We start from the raw sequence: 6,174 nt of genomic DNA, 5'->3' as shown, positions 1-6,174 counted from the left end.
TCTGTGCCAACCAGTGGAGAAAAGGCATTCTCCATTACTACCACGGCAAATGCTGCTGTACTTGCCTTGGCTACTCCCTATCTTTTCCAGGCATCACTCCCCTTCACCTGCTGGTGGACACTTTGGCCAGCTGACAATGCAGATATTTTCAAACTTTAAGGTGAATAAAAATCATATGGAGGGCCTGTTATAACAGAGATCACTGAGCCCCACTAGAGTTGCTGATTCCATAGGGCTGGGATAGGGCCCTAAAACTTGAATATCTGACACATTATCAGGGGACGCTGGTAAAGCTGGTCAAGTTGTTACTGAATGCAGGTTCATGTGTCTGAAGCACAGTGAGGCCAAACAAACCTAAAGGTTGGAGTCTGGAGAAGAGAAAGGTTTATTGCAGGATCGAGCAAGGAGAGGGGTGGTCCGTGTTCCAAAACCCCTGAAATCTCCAAAGGATTTCAGCAAAGCATTTTTAAAGGCCAGGTGAGGGAGGGACATCCCAGGGCATGTGATCAGCTCGTGCACAATCCTCTGATTGGCTGATGTTGAGGCCACAAGGCAGGTAACATTATCCATCCTTAGGTGCCAGGAGGTCTGAGGGCTACGTGCTCATGATCATCAAGGAGTTCATTTCTTCCATTGGGTGGTGGTTTTTAGCATCTGAAAACTCAAGAAATATGCCTGAGATACTATTATCTGAGTACTTCAGAGAGAAACTACAATAGAGGATATGGGGGATGGGTCTGTCCTAGGAAGGCCCCATAGGGTACTGCTTGGTTACAAGGTGACCATACTTTGAGAACCACTGCTCTAGTGGCTTGGAATGTTAAGAAAGCAATGGAAGAATCCCTTCCCAGATCTAGATTCTAGTATCACCAGCTATTTTGGTGGGAGGAAGGGTAAGTTTTGTCCTTGCTTGGACTTCTTGTTCATTTATATCAAAGCCTATTTGAGGCAGTGCGTTCGGCAGTCCTGCAGATCTGTCTTTTGCTTCAACAGTGTTTGGAATGAACAGACCCAGGGACGCTCCTTGCTCCAGCCCCCAACCACCTTCCAACCTTTCTTCCTTTCGCAACCTTTGGAATCAGACACTCAGCTATCCTCAGCCTCCAGGACAGGCCAACACCAGTTTTTGAGCTTAGCTCCTTATCACTGATCAACCACGAGTTCACAGGTTCGTCAGAATTATTCCACCGAGGTGGAGGCCGCCGTCCACCGCCTGTTCAACATGCATCTGTGGACACTTACCTCTCTCTGAGCATCTATTTCGACAGCAACAATGGGACTCTGGACAGTATGGGCCACATTTTTCGCCAACTGGCTGAGGAGAAGTGTGAGGGCGCCCAGCGCCTCTTGAAAATGCAAAACCAGTGCTGCGGCCGCGCCCTCTTCCAGGATGCGCAGAAGCCTTCTCAGGATGAGTGGGGTAAAACCCAGGATGCTGTGGAAGCCGCCATTCTTAGGGAGAAGAATCTGAACCAGGCACTAACGGATCTGCGCGCCATGGGTCCTGCCCGTGCAGACTCCCAGTTCTGTGATTTCCTGGAGAGCCGCTTCCTGGAGGAGCAGGTAAAACTCATCCAGAAGATGGGCGACCACCTGACCAACCTCCGCAGGCTGGCTGGTCCGCAGGCTGTGCTGGGCGAGTATCTCTTTGAAAGGCTCACCCTCGAGCCAAACAGGAGTCTCTGAAGTCCAGCCGCGTCTGAGGAGACCCTCTGGCGTCAGAGCTTCTGCCTGAAGCCCCGCTCTGCAGCCACTAGGCAGCTTTGTAACCGCCCTGGAGCCCTCTCCCAAGCCTTGGACCAAATGGAAACAATAATGCTTTTTGCAGAAGGAAAAAAAAAAGCCTATTTGAAATACAAACAGAATAAAGTGAAAAAAAGAAATATATACATATATTCACGTTCTTTTAACATATGAATTGCCCCACTTTATCTGTGTGAAATAAGTTTGTTCCCATTATTGGGCTGGTTCTCAAGCTTTGCTGCTCGTTTGAATTACCTAAAGAGCTTTGAAGAAAAACATTGGTGTCTGGGTCCCAGCCCCAGAGATTTTGATTCAGTAGGTCTAGGGAGGAGCCTGGGCACGGGAAGGTCTCAGAGTTCCCCAGGTGATTCTAATGTGCAGCAACTTTGTGAACCACCTCTTGGCTTCAATGCAGCTAGTCATCAGATATTAAATCTAAGACACATGGACTACTAGTGCGTGAGCTCTGTCGCTAGGTGTATTCCATTTTCTTTCTCCTGGAAGATTCGTGCCAGGGAAGATGATTGATAGTTGTGTTACTTCTCTGAAATGGATGGAAATTTCCAATTAGCGTGAACAGGGGAGGGTGAATGGGTGAATGCAATAAGGTGTATCATTTACGTATTGCCCTATGTGTATGGCTAGAAGCTTTTGCAACTGAGGTCTGCCCTACTTTTCATGCTAATGGTAATGCTTGTCCTCCTAATGCAGCCGTAAACTTTATAAGCCCATAGGTAGACAGCATCACAAAATATTTACCCCTCCCCACTGGCCCACTCTCAAGCTTCACTCCCCTTCCCCAATACACAAATGTACATCAATGCGCTTGAGACCAATATCAACATACTGACCTTCAATTCTTCTACTCTGCAGCTTCCCTCTTATCAGGAGATGTCAGCATTTAGTGCAAGGACAAATGCTTGCCTCTTGAGGAGTAATGTAGACAAAGCCTCCAAGAGACAAATAGCCCTCAGGGAGGGGGAAAAAGTCTTTCAAAAAGGTTGATGCCCAGAGGAGGCATTTTCAGTCATCTCAGCTTAGAGGTCAAATATCCAAAATTAAAAAGGTTAAAAAAAAGAAGAAGAAAGCAAGGAAGAAAAGAAGGAAACAATTTTCTTATCTCATAGTAATAAGGCAGTTTTCCTTAAAAAAAAAAAGACTTAAATTCTCTTTCCTAATCAAAATGTGCTTTTCCATCTTTAGACTATTCCTCTTATATCCTGTATTATTCATGATGTTTAATTCTTGAAATAGCACATGGCTGAAAACAGAAGCTAACCTCTTGTTCACTATGAATTGAATCTTCTTTTCCTAGGACCCGTCTACAATGTACAATTTGGGGTTGGCCAACATAATTATTTTCTCTGAAATACGTTACAGCATTTTGCCTTTTCAATATATAGTTATACAATACATTGATAACACAACATATTTAATATAGTCAATATAGTAAATACAGCTATAACACACATGATATGATGCCACTTTGGTGATTTTCTTCATCCATGTAATTCTGAAATTTGACAGTATAGTTTTCATATTCTAATGAGCTGAGTATTACCTTTGCAAGGATAGAAAAATAAAATAAATTCATAATATTCTTGTGTGGTTTGCCCCTGGGGTGGATTACCATAATGGGGGGATATTTGAGCCTTTCCCCAAGTCATTAAAAATCCTCCAGCGAGCAGCCCCTTGTCCTCTCCAGGGAGTGGGGGGAAAGGATCTTTAATCATAATAATCCTGGGGGGAGAAATCTCGGAAATAAGACATCTGCTTCTGTGCCTTGTTGTTTTGCAGAATAGCAATGATTGCCTTAGCAGCTTCTATTGCCATATGTATACAATAAGTAAATGAACAGAAAATTGAATGAACGCATAAAAGAAGGATAAACCCACCCAGCTTAACAAACCCACTCTCTCACCTGCTGTGCCCCGAAACATGAAAGAAAGAATCATGGGATCATAAGGATTAATAAAATAACAGTCTCTGTTAACAATATTGACAGGAGGTATAAGGATAATTTGTCTGATGTGGGACCAACAGCTTAACTAACTGCTTAATTCTTTTTTTTAAGGGCAATTCATTCATTTATTGTTTAAAGATTGTAAGACATCTGAATTTTTGTAGCACAATTTAAATGTTTTACTTTTTTGATAAAGCAGAGTATAATAGCAAAAACAATTAGTTTCCAGTAATATCTATATCTCTATTCAGAATTAAGTCTTCCACAGACATGTAACCTGGAAACAAAAGCCTGTTACAATAAGCAAAGCTTCAACGGAGTGGCTACTTTTTGGGCCAGGGAAAGGTTCATCCCTATAGGAGGATGATGTGCTATGTAAAATGGCTGCAAGGTCACAGCCTTGAGGGCGTTGGAAGTCTACTATCCTATTCCACATTACGTAGTTCAGGGAACTTCAAATGTCTGTTCATCTGCAACCAAGCTGGCAACCTTTAACTGATATTTCAAGCAGGTAAGAAATAAATGAAAAGAAATCCCTACATTGATGTTCCTTGATTTACACTGTTAAATGGTTCATTAACATGTAATTCTGGCTAAGAATTACATTTGAGACTCCTTGCTCAGATTTTGGTTAACAGTACAAATCTTTCAGAAATTCATGTTTTTATTAATCAATAATTTGTCAGCTAGGATACGTTCAGGCATCAGCTGCAACATCAAAATAGGTGCACTGCCTCAGCGCTTTGGAAAGACATAATCTAAAACACTAATAGCAGACAAAATATCTGTTACTAGACAGCATATGTGCAGTACAGCAAGACAAAAACATATTCATATGTGCCACGGACCAGCCTCAGAAAGAGGATTTCACCGCCCAGGGTCAGAAGGGACGGGGTAAGGAACTGAAGTAGCACCGACGAATGGGGTCAGAAGGACCAAGACAACTGACGGTTGCAAGGCAAGTTTTATTATGCTACAGTTGCAGATTATATAGACTAGAAAAGGGAAGGTTGCCAGACGGTGGTTTACATTATCTAATGACTGTCTCGGCTCAAGGTTAACTTCCCTGGGAGAAAACCCATAAACCCAGAATCATCCAAAATAACCTGCACGTGCAGGGTGGAGACAGATTGGCTTGTCTCATTTTACATACTTTCTGATTTCTGGACCCTGGTGATTTATCTCCCGTGGAATGGAACAAGGAGGGGAACAAGTAGGGACAGTCCCTTCGAGCAGCAGCGGCATGCCTGGCATGTCTGTAGCCTGCTCTCAAGGCTGATTGCTTCCCACAGGTCCCCCTTCTTTATTTTTTAATTTTTGCTGCAAAATAATTCCATGAAGCTTAGTGCCGAGAGTAGTATACTGAAGCATGAGGATACGAAACAGACATGAGAAGATTATTATCAATAATAGGCAAATTATGGCCAGGGTAATAACTCCTGACAACCCTCTAGTAATCCACGACTAAGGGTTTAACCACTTTAAATGATCCAGTAAAGTTTGAATTACATCTTCTGGTGAAATATCATCAAGATGTGCATGTTGTATATCCTGAATTTCAGCATTTAATTTCTTAAGATCAAGACTAATATTATTATCTGACCAAACACTCAGCAGATGCATTTTTACTTTTTCCCATTCCCAAATACAGTCATTGTACTTGTAAGGAATAACACAAATCCACGTATACTTTGCATGACAAGCTAAACGCATCCTCAATTTTAATGCTGCCATCTGATCTCCAATCCTCAAAATTGCGTTTTTAAATTCATCTAACTTGTTATTAATCTGTAAATCTATGTGACTTTGTAAAGATTAAGCAAGACTGGTATTTTGAGATAATTGATTAGCAAAGTGAGCATGATTAATACTCTGTGAAAGAGCAAGACGGGCAGTAGCCGCGGTAGCAGACAGAGCAGCCAAGGCAAGTAAACTTACTATTAGCCACCCAATAAAGCGTCTCCTTCTCTGCAAGGCTTTAGAGAGTTCCACCCATGCCTGTACTCCAGTATCTTCATACCAAGGTTCTCTCAGATGTACAGGCACCATAACATATATGGGTTGCCTTAGTATAAGCACAGATTGTGTTCCTGCAGAAGGGAACATACAACTGCTAAAAATACAATGAACACAGCTAATATTATATCCTCCTTTGGAAGAATTACCAATGTTAATAGAACCAATCAAAAGTGTATATGGAGGAGCAACACAAGTTATAACAGGTGTATTGGAATAAGTTAGAGCTAGTTTCCATATATCCCAGTTCTTTTGAAATGTGATAAACCTATCTATGATGGGAATAGAAGAGAGAAGAATTGACCCCTTGGTATGATCTGTAGTACACCATATTTGGTTATTATTCCAAGATGCATTGCAACATTCAAAATTGGATCCAGCAAAGTTAATGGTCATAAAAGGAGGAAATTGAGGTTTTGATTTTCTGTTAAGAATAGTAACCTTATGTCCAA

At 42.0% G+C, this 6,174-nt stretch overlaps 1 pseudogene across 1 annotated transcript; it reads left to right on the top strand.

Annotated features, from left to right (window-relative positions):
- The first annotated feature begins 1,150 nt into the window (after nt 1-1,150).
- LOC308610332 (ferritin light chain-like) lies at nt 1,151-1,852 on the top strand (annotated as a pseudogene). The gene has a single exon. The product of its transcript is annotated as a ferritin light chain-like (transcript).
- The last annotated feature ends 4,322 nt before the right edge of the window (nt 1,853-6,174 follow it).

This window comes from Mesoplodon bidens (genome assembly GCF_964165515.1).
Source record: "Mesoplodon bidens genome assembly, contig: HAP1_SCAFFOLD_519, whole genome shotgun sequence".
Classification (NCBI taxonomy): Eukaryota; Metazoa; Chordata; class Mammalia; order Artiodactyla; family Ziphiidae; genus Mesoplodon; species Mesoplodon bidens.
The sequence above is the reverse complement of the archived record's forward strand: the minus strand, read 5'-3'. Positions and strand labels throughout refer to the sequence as shown.